At 47.4% G+C, this 13,378-nt stretch overlaps 1 long non-coding RNA gene across 1 annotated transcript; it reads right to left on the reverse strand.

Annotated features, from left to right (window-relative positions):
- Positions 1 to 4,406: 4,406 nt before the first annotated feature.
- LOC142361138 (uncharacterized) lies at positions 4,407 to 13,267 on the reverse strand. The gene is made up of 6 exons (XR_012763686.1): positions 12,923 to 13,267; positions 12,216 to 12,312; positions 11,785 to 11,858; positions 11,253 to 11,385; positions 9,463 to 9,552; positions 4,407 to 4,729 (listed from the first exon to the last, which is right to left on the reverse strand). It is a non-coding gene; the product is annotated as an uncharacterized LOC142361138 (long non-coding RNA).
- Positions 13,268 to 13,378: the final 111 nt, after the last annotated feature.

The raw sequence follows: 13,378 nt of genomic DNA on the forward strand, positions 1-13,378 counted from the left end.
CTCCCTGTAGCACCAGACAGCCACGGAATTTAGGGTATCAGACTGAACCAGCAGCATTCCAGACTCCCAGGTCCCAGAAAAATCTGCAGGCGAACAGACCCCAGGGATGGGAGCGACAGACCCATGGTGCTCTTCAGCCGTTCCCTTTCCGCGCATCCTCCTGGATGCCCTTTACGTGCACACTTCAGTTTGTGAGCCTGCTCGATATACACCTGAAACAAGCCCCTGGCCCGGCTCAGGAATACGCAGGGATGTATCCCTCCTTTCCCTTTCCCCTTCCCCCTTATCTTCAAACCCCGAGGATACCAGCAGCCTCCAAACACTTTTAAGCACAGTATCTGCAGATCTCAGGCGTGGTACAACAGCAGCGAATCGCTTCCGTGTTAAAAGATCAAGGCAGCTTTAAAATGAAGGCCAAGGCCCGCAGCAGATACCATCGTAAGCTTTTTCTAGGCTACAGTTTATTTTATGATACATCTTAAAACGTCCCTGTCACTTTTTACAGCCGGTGACCTTCATTTAACTCTGCCAGGCTTTACAACTTAAGCCAAGATGCAAAATGCCATCCCCACATCCCTGGGAGCACGCTGGTACACAAACCCAGTTTTACCCAGTAATTCCCCACAGGGGCATCACTCCTGCCGCACCAAGCCCTGTGCCGCAGCCAGCATCCCCACCAGCTCCCTGCCTCAGCCCCAGTGCGACGCTGCATTTCCAAACACCCCCATTATCCCCCCCCAGATCCTTTTACACTCTGGCACGCGGTGTATGTCCACCGAAAGCAGGATCCCGATGCCTGCTTGTACAGGCAATGTGTGCGGGCAAAATATATTTGCCCAAGCCATGCACAGAGAAAGGCAGCAGAGGAAATTTCCACGTAGGTGCTCCCAGGAGAGTCTACTGCTAAGCAAAGCATTTTGCCGAAGAAAGACTTGGCCTTAGGAGAACGGCGATAATGGGAGGGAATGAAGGATGTCATCCAAACACAACAGCAACGCGGCGAGGTGCGAAGATGAAGGATAGAGCTCCCCTGCAGCAGATGGTGCAGATGTTCCCTCTCATCCATCTTCCATATGCTCCAACTCAGAACCGAGCAGGTCTTCAGTTCTGCTCCGGTTGAAATCTCCGCTCTCTGCACACACAAGGCGCAGCACAACAGGCGCCAGAGCATGGCACCGCCGCCTGGGACGGTGTCTCGCCCTACCCAATATGTCACCATAGCCCAAAGGGTCATTTTGCCAGGCGAGAAAGTCTTTCTCTGGTATTTATCGCTGCAGAAGTCAGGAGGTGAGACTCCCGATTCCCAGCTCCACGGATTTGCCCGCAGGCGGGATGGAGGACGTGCCGTGGCACGGCGGGATGCCAGCACCAGCTGCCCATTCCGATGGCCAAGCAGCACCTGTGGCTTCCTCCTTTCTCAGCGGGACACTAAGTAGATAATTCCCGACCCGTCCCACCCGGCAGTAAGCCAGCCATCCTACCCTACTAGGAGACAAGGGATGCAAAATTGAATATAAAACGCAACAGCACAGACCCTGTTTTAAAGTCTGCTTCTCATCACCAGGCAGCCGGTGACGGAGTCGAGCAGCAGTGTAATCCGACTTTAATTGATGATGAGAATATTCATCTGGGCTCTGTCCAATTTGGTATACTCAATACCTTCTGCCTTCCCCACACGGATCGATTTTTGCATTGGGTTTATGAGAAGTAATTAATATTCATTTGGAATTAAACAGAATAAGATTCCCAACGCACAAAGATGTTTATTATTTATTCGTATTTAAGGCTTGTTAGATAAATCTATTTTAAATTACCGCATGCTGCCAGGCACAATCATAATTTATTAGGATAATTTCAGTGCTTTATTTCCCTCTGATGCAACCTTGCAGAAGGTGTATGCTGCTTCTCGAATACTGCTATAAAGCAGCTCGTGCTGCTGCTCTCAGAGCTGCAGCCCAGCGACAAGCATCCCCTTCTGCGACGGGGCCGACCTCCTGATTAGACGTGTGGTCCACACCGATTTCTTTCTAAAGCAGATATCCCAAGATATAGAAATCTTTGCACCACATCTGAGCATGGGGCTGGGGGTGCGTTCATTTGTGGAAAGACATCAGGGGAAGAAAATCTATGGTGACTTACTCCTAAGGATGCTAGGTGATGAACTGCAATGGCTGGCTGGGACAGCTTAAGGTTACCACAGATGGAATATCCCAGCTAAGCAACGTTAAATGACAGGCCCCACTCAGCAGCTCCAGCACCTGCCTTTGGCCACCAAAGAAACCCCTGAACATCTTCCTGCCTCTGTTTCTTGGGCACAAACAGCTCCTCCTGAGACTTTACAGGGTGGTACTTGCAGCAAGTGCATAGGAATATAGAAATTCAGCCCCACACCATGCAAAAGACTTCACCTCGTTTCTTTAAAAAAGCCCTACATATTTGCTTAAAAGCTGCAGTTACCATTATTACATTTAATTGATACCCTCAGGGGCTCGCAACGAGACAGGCTTTTATGAAATTTAATTATTTTCCACCAGGGCTCGCAAGGTAAAGGTGCAATTACAGCAGCAAGGGCTGCCACTTGCACCGAGGGAGAGCCGGCCTCCTTGACAGCGCCCAGATCTCTGCTACGCGTCGGGCTCTGCGTCCGCCGCAAAGCCACTGATTGCCTTTGCTCATTTTAGCCTTTAAAAAAATAATAAAAAAAAGTAAAACCGACCACGCTGACTTGACAACAGAGCAAATCGCTGCATGTATGAGCCTGTTGTAATTACAGCAAGCGTTACTGTATTTGATGACGCCCTTCCAACAAAGCGAGCGCACACCAAGCGGGATGCGGAAACGCGGTTCCCCCCGCTCCGGAGGTGGGCTTTGGGCAAGCGCTTCCCACATCAGTGTAACGAGGGCAGTGACACCCGCACGACTGGCTGCAAATCCATCTTGTACATCACTTTTAACAAGTTTTTTCTCCAACTTTGAAAAAGCTCCTCTTTTTCCCTGGCACCTGGGGCAGAGCATCCGCTGTGCCGATGCGGGAGGAGAGGAAGGAGAGTGCCTGCCTTGAGACCTCCCTGCAACACCCACGGCACGCCGAATGATTTCTGCCCCCAAAGAATGACCGTACAGTGCAAACTCGTTTGAACCGAGCTGCTTAATCAGAATCTCCTGAGAGTAAATGCAGCCACAGGGAAAAAAAAGACCCAGCTTTTTAATGTGAAAAGCAAAAAGACCTCCTGTGAGTAAAACAAATGATTTTCTACCAAAGAATGTCCTGGGGACAGGAAGACAATATCGTGCTTCTGATGCTACCATACTGTACTTGAGATTAATGCTCTCACAGTTAAGGTTTTACCCCAATTATCAACCTCTCATAGCAAATAACAAATCATAATTTAGTCTTCTCTAATGGCAGACTAAATTTTAGCTCTTCTTTGACTGCTAGTCTTCAGATGGAGAGTTAAAGAGCAATCTAACAAGATCATTTCAGTATCCCTTTCATCAAATGTCTATTATTATAATATTATCCTTCTGATATTTAGGGCATGCCCTACCAGCTATAAGCAAATAATATTAGGATGTTTACATTTTTCTGCCATTTAGAGCAATCTCCATTTTCCTCTACTTTGAAGAACAGAGGGGGAAAATGATGGTGTCACCGAGGCCAGCCTCCCAACAGGGAAAAAGCTGACCATTCAACTCCGACCCAACCAACACTACACTGACGCTGCGGTCTCTCCTTGAGACTCCGGAATGGAAACATCCAATTTCCATGGATAACCAGCTCGTGGCTCCCCTTCGCAGTGCCCCGGGGCAGCAGCCCAAGGGAGAGCCCCAGAGCATCTGCATTTGCTGCACGTCGAGCCCCATGTTTACAGCGAAACGACCGAAAACCAGAAGCAGCAAAAATTACATCAGCACAGAGCACGGCATCCCTCATGCTCCTGAAGTCCTCAGATTCTGCTTCGGAATCAAAATCCCTGCTTTTAAGTCATGTTTTTTTTTCCTCTGGGATGTTTGACCAAGCAAATACAAAACATATCCAATATTTTTGACAGCCGGTAAGCTGTTATTTTAAACTCAGTTTCAATAAACTACAAAAGTTGATACTGTTAGAGGTCTGAAAATATACGATCTCATTAAAAAACGCTGGCACTTCAAAAGATCTCTGGTGGCCAATCACAGCTTGGGGAGGGCTGTAATTTATAACTTTGATCCCCACAGCTAAACCATTTAATCTGATAATAAACATCAATCACCAATTTTTATTGCACCATTTTGCAGCCTGAGCAGAAAACCTTGCTCTTGCGGGCAAATTAGGCACCCCAAAGTGACTCTTGCAAATAAATATCGGCTTTAGTATTCAGCAATATAGTTCCACGGGATCAATTTTTTATTTAAGCGCTACTAGAGCTATGAAAAAGTTTGTAATTACAAAAATATCTACAGAGACAACTCGGTGCAGTGCACCAGCACCTGGCGAGCAGGAGCCTGCCTCTCTAGCAGCTCAGTGCCAACATGTATCCTTACGCCTGTTGCGGTTGTTGTCAGAAAGCTATTAAGTGTGTCCAGATATTCGGTGTGACAGTCCATAACTCACCATTAAAAATGATGTGAGATCCCATTATGTTCCCACGCAGCCCCTCTCGCTGGCTCGAGGTACTAATCCACCATCCACCACTCGATAGCAGGAGAAATGGAACAGTCAGGCGTAATACATCGTGCGAGTGGATAGCTGCCAGAAAAAATAAATCAGATGGAGCCCATTAATACATAATGATGCCAAACTACCATTAACTCAAATATTCTTTCCGAACCAAAGAGCTATTTAAGAAGTAACTGAAATAATGATTTTCCTTTGGACGCATCGAACCTCGTCATCGCTTATTGCTCGATTTTAGTACTCCGCGGAACAAGGCGGTTCATCAGCATGCTTTTGGAAATGTTCTCCTGTAAACTAATATTTTCCACTAAAGATATATTATAATTAAGTTAAATTATTTATGAAAGCTCCAGCCCAAGTAGAGGTGGAAGATTAAGAACACAAACACTGCCCCAGTCTTCTGCACGAATATCTGCAAGAGTCCAGCAGGTAGGCAGCGTAAGAACACTGCAATCCATCAGCTACACTCTTTTAACAGGATTAGCCGGGTTTCTGCTGCAGAGAAGGCAAGCTAAATTTAAATTTTGTTGTCCAAGAATTCACTTAATGGAATTACAACCTTTAGGGGAAAACGGTCACTTACGTCTTCATTTACCAGTTCCGTTTCTCCCCAGAAAGACGAAGGAGTAGAGCAAGGAATACACATCTTGAGATACACATCAGGAAGGGCTGAAACAGGCTTTTATCTCAGGTGTTTAAACCCACGCTCACACGAGAGCCAGGGAAATCTGAATAAACGTAAACTCTCCCCCGTGCCAACCCAACAGTCTTACAAGATGACTCCAGCAGCAGCTCAGCCAGCCCAGGGACCCAGCCAGCAGTCGGGCGCCCCAAGGCTTGGCCACCACGACATGCGGACAGACAGCGTATGCTCAGGTTGAAACTCAATCAATCAGTAGATATTGATCTCCCTTAATTATCTCCCCAGAGCATACTCCACTCCAAGGAACTTTGCTTACATGAAAAAATGAATCACCTTTGTTCCAAGCACGGAAAATACATGAAGGCACTTGAATTCATGCCTTTCAGTCTTGCAGCTCCATGAATACGTTTTAGTTACTGATTAAAAGTATTGGAGCTTCTCAAAGTGAACTTTCCAGTTGTCTCCGGCAAACTCTCCAGTGTGTATATAAAACAGCTTTAACAGAGACTCACATCAGCAATTTTGTAAGTGTTGCATTAAATCCAGACGGTGTTTTTCATCTCAAGACAGAAAAAATGCATATTAATCCACGAACAAAGCAACGCATTGAGAATTTTAAACATTTCTGTCAGTATCGGTAAAACCATAATACATTCTTTGCTAGATGAGATACTGAATCGTTTTGGTTCATTTGGAGGCCATTTGCTAACTTTATTAGGCAATATTCAGATGATGGATTTCAAAAGGATATTCACTGTAGAAACAGGCTTTGTTTCTGAAGACAGTAATTAGGTTAACCTCATGAATAAACCCTTTATATCAGCAGCCTGTGCAAAGTAAAAAAATGCAGGAGAAATGAGAAAAGAAAAAAGAGTAATTTCGTGTAAAGGGAAAGAACTTACATCTAGGTATAGCACTCTCCATCTGACACTTTTACAACAATTCAGATGTGAATAGAAATGTCACAGTCACCGACGTCCCAAAACATATGGCATTATGGAAGTGACCATAATGCCATTAAGGTCATATGCTACGATGTATGCATGCAATTATCAATGTTCAGTGGTTAAGGCAGAAGCAGTCCTGGGTGAAAGCATCGTTCAGGAGCATCCCCACTCTCCTGGGCAGTTGGCAGTGCTCCAGCCCCGCTGCGAGGTCTTCCTCCACAGCCCAAGATTCACACGTCCTCTGCCAAGCCCCGGCTCCTGACAATGGCCCTTCCCTGACAATGCATTGAGACGAGCCTCCACCCTACGTAGACACAGGTTATGGGTGCTGGGATGAAGGTACCCAGCAGTGATCTGCAGAGGGGATTATCAGATGGAGGTTCTACCAACCGCTCCTGGAGCTGCAGGTGCTCAGCACGTCCGCACCCAGAGGCCACCTAAGTCAAGAAACTCAGCATTACGGGTCTGAGGGACTTTTCCAAAGCGGTCGACAGCATGCTCCAAGCAAAACTGCAGACAGTGCCTTGCCTCTTTGCTACAACACCGAGCAACGAGCCACAACCACTTCTACACGTTATACACACTGTGAATAAGCTACTAGAAAGATGCTAAGGGTAAAAAGGGATGAAAGCTTGTCAAATGTGCAAGGGTAGACTTAAGTTAAATTGATACGGTTTGGCATAATTCAAGCAGGCTAAATGCAAGCTCAGAAACAATATACTCCATGAAAAGCCTTCCGTTTCAGAAGAACGGCCAACCTAACAGCCAGCCTGCTGCGCAGCACGGATCAAGTTTAGGATACTTCAAAACCAGAGGGCAGAGGGCTGAGCCACCCGGCTGGGGTCTCTGAGCACAGCCACAGCCTCACCTCCCGCGCACCTGCGGGACGTGCTTCTCCTCTCCTTAGTCTGCTACCACCCTGAAAGTCCCAAAACAGCACAGAGTGCCCCTCGCCAGGTCACCTCCACTGCTACTCGCTTTAAGAGCCATTACAATGGGTCTTCAGAAAGAGGTTATTTGATCATAGGCTTTCCCCTTCAGTAGAACAAAGCATTGTATTTCAGCACTAACAATGAGATATTTCTCCTCGAGTCAGCTTTAAAATAACGTTGATATTATAGTCAATACATTATATATCACTATATTTATGTCAGAACCTATTGGCATAAAAATAAATCTATCTAAATGCATAGCTCTTGTATTCAAATGAAGCCTAGCAATGCCGTATCTTTCCTTCAGTTTTCACTCAGCTTCTCATATGCGTATCAAACATTTCTGGCAGATTTCATACACTGGGATATCACCTCTAGTCTCACTAAAAACTATTTTAAGTGAATTTTATACACAAAGACTGGAAAAACCTGTTTTGGGGAGCTCTTTTTATAAGCAATAGTTTCCGATAGCCCAGGCGTCACAAGTGAGCTTTTGCTCTTAACCTCCTAGTCAAGGTACAAGATGGCTTTTAAACTCAGGTTAGCAGATCTGAATTACCCAGAAATATTGACTGTAAGAGACGTCCCAACAGCCATGCAAAACCATTCAGCATGGAAGAGGCCAGGGGGGACCACTGTGAAAGTGTTTTAAGGGACAGTTCCCCAACAGAACTCATCTTGGCCAACAGATATAAGCTGACTTCCTCACACTGCTATGTTATAAAATAAACCCAAAAATCACAGAATCACAGAACAGTAAAGGTTGGAAGGGACCTCTGTGGGTCATCTAGTCCAACCCTCCTGCCAAAGCAGGGTCGCCCAGAGCAGGCTGCACAGGACCGCGTCCAGGCGGTAGCAGTAGTTCCCTGGGTCCTCCTTCTTGCCCTTTTTGAAGACTGGAGTGACACTGGCTTTTCTCCAGTCCTTGGGCACCTCTCCTGTCCTCCAGGACCTGTCAAAGATGATGGAGAGTGGCTCAGCAATGACATCGGCCAGCTCCCTCAGCCTCGTGGGTGCATTCCATCGGGGCCCATGGATTTGTGGGTGTTCTGCCCTGGGCTGGATGGGAGTTAACCAGCACCTCCACCAGATTCTCCAGCAGAGCTGTGGGGAACCAGCACTTTTCCCACAAATCGGACTGAAGGCGACTGTAGCAGGGTCTGAGCGGCAAACCATGGCAGCCTTAGGCAGATGGCATGCGACAGTCAGTACTTCAGAAAATTAGACATACACACTTACGATTGCTCGAGCAGGACTAGGTGATCTCTGGAGGTCCCTTACAACCTCAACCATTCTGTGATTCAGCTTTAAAGGATGGCAAGTTTGGTCAATTTATTACCCTACCTTGTTTTATTTGCAGGAGAAGAAATCAAAGAGACCTGTTCCTGCTGAAGACTGCTGGTATTAGCATCTGTCTTTGGCAACTAGCCTCCAAAGGCATGTAAATAACTGACAGAAATGAATGACAGCAGCTGCAGCCCTGAAATAAGACTTTTTGTTCTATTATAGAACACATTTATTGCACAGTAATGTTGCAGTACTGACCTCTAGCGACAGACAACCCAGAAAACAGGAGCGTTTGTTGGGATAAACTGCACTCCTCACCTCTTTCCTCCTATTTCACCCACCAGTCCAGACCCATCTCCCCTACCTTCATGGGGCGAGCAACCCCAGCCGCAGCCCACAGCTGCCCCGGGCTCTCACTCCCGGACAACACCATGGACGTTGCATCCTTACCATGCAAAACATTTTCAAAGGGTCAAACATCAAGACACCCAAGTGAAAATTCGCTGCTTAGATGATGAAGCAGACTATGAAGAAATTGGTACAAGAATTCAAAAGCCAAGCAGGAAGTTACTCTAAGGGCTTCATGTTCCCTCATGGAGAGGGGCTTTTCACAAGGGGGTGTAGTGATAGGACAAGGGGGAATGGCTGTGAACTAAAAGAGGGCAGATTTAGATGAGATATGAGGAAGAAATTCTTCCCCATGAGGGTGGTGAGGCCCTGGCCCAGGCTGCCCAGAGAAGCTGTGGCTGCCCCCTCCTTGGCAGGGTTCAAGGCCAGGTTGGATGGAGTTCTGAGCACCCTGGGCTGGTGGAAGATGTCCCTGCTCATGGCAGGGGGCTTGGAACCAGATGATCTTTAAGGTTCCTTCCAACCCAAACCATTCTATGATTCTATGTTGTTCATGTTGTTGATGTACGATGGAAGGCAAACCCAAACAGGGCCAGAGGCGAGAGTGTAAAACGAGTATCCCAAGTAGATAAAACCAGAGAGGCTCACCAGAACACGCACGTCATCACTCCTGCCAGGAGAAAACTCTTCAATAGCTCTGGCCTGGGTGACCACACGCAGAAGTGACTAAGCTTTCCCCTAAATGAAGAACAAAAAGACATTCAGTCATTTCTCGGTTTGATCCTTGACCTCTTTAGAACAGGGCGCCTGGTAACGAACCCCTCCTGTTTCCCTTGCTCTCCTGGGAGATCCGGGACTTACATTTAGTACAAACAAACAAAAATCTTATTTCTACAAATTATTTTAATATTTTCTAACTGGGACAAAGAGGACAGCAGGAAGCAGAAAAACATCTCTTCCCCACTCCTTTGGGAAAAGGGAAACGACATCTGCATTTTCTCGGGTGACAACGAACACATGCTCTGAGCAAACCCCTCCCCAGCCCGGCTCTGCCCGCAGCTACCTGTCGAGTCTGCTGTCTTTTTGCTGAAAGGCTGGGAGAGCCGGGGCTGTTCACCCTGGAGCAGAGCAGGCTGTGGGGAGACCTCGGAGCAGCTGCCAGCACCTGGAGGGGCTGATGAGCAAGATGGGGACAAACCTTTTAGCAGGGCCTGTTGCGACAGGACAAGGGGTAACAGCTTTAAGCTAGAAGAGGGAAGATTTAGACTGGATATGAGGAAGAAATGTTTTAGATGTCACATCTTCATGCCCCACCCGTGGCATGTTCACTGGCACTGCAGCAACGGTCTGGCTCAGCAACCTTCTGTTCTCTCCGCAAGGCAGCTCAATAAAATAGCCAGCCCCGTGCTCTGAGGAACGGGGAACTTCCGATTTCTTCCCTCCCACAACGCCAAACCTCATTACGCATCGTTTAAATGCTGCGGGCACTATGGGATAGGAAGAAGCTTCGACTATCTGTACAAAACTTAATGTGCAAGAACCTGATAAGGACCTCGGCAGGTACCGTAACAGAACTATTATTAAAGTACTAATTGCTTCCAAACCCACATTTGAGCTACAGGCAACCGCAGACCTGTCGCTGCCCACAATGTTTGAGTCACAGCTGGGAGAAGCAGTTATTGAGAGAGGAAGTAAGGTACGGCAACAGGAGCCGCCAGCCATACGAGACCTAGAAGATACTCCAAGAGTAAGAGGAATCAGAGGCTGACAACAAATGGTCTAGCTGGGATGCTGCCTGACCACATCCACACAAGCATCAGAACCTACAAAAGAAAAGCAGTCATGGTATACACCCGAGAAGCAGCAGAGACACGGTAGCAGAATACAAGCTGAAGAAGACCAAGAAAACAGGTCCTGTTTGCTCATAACCTCTTCACAGTATTCAACAAACTTGGCAAAAAAGAATTGGAAAAAAAAAATCTGCTTTTCAAGCCATCTCTGCAACAGCAGTGGGAGCTTCTCTCAGAAGGGCAGACCAGATGGCCAGGACACGCTAACTGCTTCAGCTACCCAATTTCACATATGCCGACAGAAGCCAGAGCCCAGACTAAACAGACTTCGACTTATTTTACGAACATTTTCTCCTTACTCACATGAAACAAAATCCGAAGCCTTTACTTCAGACGTTGCAGATCACCTCCATCGGAACTCTGGGCAGAGGTGCGTTTGCTTTCTCCCCACCCGAGCACGGTAGGCGTGACCCCAGTAACAGGGGCAAACTACCAGGGAATCCAGATGAAGCCACCCGGTTGGGCAAGGCTGCTTCTGTTCCCTTCTCCACCACTCAGCAGACAGAGCCTTGGCAGTGAGACAGAGCAGCCTGAACTTCCAACCCGCTGATTTGAACCCAGCTGAGGTTGGTAACAACTGGAACCCACCTCTCCCGACAGCCGCGAGCAGGCCCACGCTGGCTGGCTTCAGCACAGATCCTTGCAGGTAACGACAGACAAAACCATCGCCGCTGTCTCGCGCTGCGGCCACCCCCAAGGCCGGCTTTCTGGGAGGCTCAGCCTGAAGAAGAGTTCACTGCTATTAAACATCCTGGATGATAAAAAGCTTGTTCATAAGTACTGTCTTCATGGTACAAATGCTTTTGTTGTAGTGTTCTTATTTACCGGTATTTATGAAAAAAATCTCCAACGTGCAAAACCAGTTGCGTATCTGGAGAACACCACGAGATCTGAAGCACCCCAGTGTCGCTTGGGCAGCTACTCCATTACTGAATGTTTAAAAGAGATATTTCATGATTCGTATGCACGGGAAGTTTAAATATTTACAGATTATTTCTGTGCTTCAGACACCTCCTTTTGAAGAGGTCTGCACACTGTGTACTCAAGTCTAGGGCTTTCTGGCTCCCCATTCACGCCAACACACATCTGCCCCAGCCAACAGAACACAGCATGAACATACTATGAACAGAGATTTTCACGTCCCTCGGAGATGCAACTCATTTGAACAGCTCTGCTCTGCCTCTGCTTGACCATCTGCACAACAGGAGAAGCAGTCAGAGAGCACCTACAGTGGTGAGGTACGCAACGGAATATTAAATTTTTTTTAAACGAGAAAGCCCATTGAAACATCCAACTATCACCTCTGCAGAAAAGAAGGAAAGAAAAAAAACCACCGAAACCCCACACCCAACAGAGAGGACCAGAACCACCCAAACGCTGTGGCAGCTCTGGGAGGCCCCGATGCCGTGGGGGTACCTTGCGCACACAGCAGAAGTATTAGCAGAGAGATGGGCAACACCATTTATATTCTTCATAAGTTGCACCTCCCTTGGAAATTTCCCTAGATAATTTTAATAAAACACTGTGCTGAACTAGTGTTTACTGCCTTACCAATGCTTCTATAAACATCTCCAGACAAGTGTGCACTTCCACTAGCAGAAGTTAGTTCAGCCACTGCAGTCCAGAAGCAGAGCCCAATCCAGAAACTCTGTATCAAAAAAAAAAAAAAAAGTCAGGAAAGCCATATCATACCAACAGCTGCTCAGGCTGGTTGGGGTAGAAGTCGCAAAAGGAAGCTCTGCAGGGAAAAACAGCAGTCTTGTAGAGATGGGCAGCTTCCAGCCCAAGCCATTCCACATTCACCGGGACAGGGCTTGCGCAGACGTTGTCAAACCGCACGCCCAGGCAGACCCTCCCTGGCCAAGCCGGCAGCCCGCTTGCGGCCGTAGCTGCTGGCCGCTTCCCTCCCACAACCACCACAACCAGATTCCCTCTGTCAGAAACAAACTGCATTTCAGAATTCAAAACTCCTTTTTCCTCTTGATGATCGACCTGAAACTAGAAAGTATGCACTGAAAGTCTGAAGTGCAAACACAGCATCACGACTTGCTAATGCAGGGCTGGAAGCAAAAGGGCTGGCAACAGAAAGGGGAAGGCTCCATCCTACCAGAGATTTCTTAGAGGAATGGGGGATAGGGGAACAAAAGCCAGATGGCTCCCATGCTCCACATCCACAATCGAAAAAGCGAGGTAAAAGGAAATCTACGGGGTGAAATCCCTCAGAAAGGAAAGGCGACGGCACGTGGCATTGAGCTCACCCGGGAAGTTACGCTGTTTGCAGAAGTCCACCACACTACTGTAGCAAGACGCTCAAAGGTACAGAGAATTTAGGAACTGAAAGTAAAGTTCCAACAAGACACGAAGTTCACAGTTACTGTATGTCACATCACATGTGAAATGTCGACCTCCGGGTAACAGCAGAAAAGTCATCCACAAACCTAACATGGCAGAATCAGAGGAGGAGCAGGTAGCTGAAGGAGAGGAAGAGCAACAGAACAAGATTCTAACCCCTCCCTCACCAAGATAAAAAAAGCATCAACCCATCAGCGGGGGGAGCTGGGAGAAACTTTGCCTTTGGATCCTCAGAAAGACACTTCCCCAGATACTCTCTACATTTCTCAGGGGAAAGCAGACGTCATGCTCGTTTAACAAAATGCGTACCTAAGTCTTAACAACCACCAATGGCAACAACCCCTCACTGATCCGTCAGGCAA

The sequence above is a fragment of the Opisthocomus hoazin genome, chromosome 4 (genome assembly GCF_030867145.1).
Source record: "Opisthocomus hoazin isolate bOpiHoa1 chromosome 4, bOpiHoa1.hap1, whole genome shotgun sequence".
NCBI lineage: Eukaryota > Metazoa > Chordata > Aves > Opisthocomiformes > Opisthocomidae > Opisthocomus > Opisthocomus hoazin.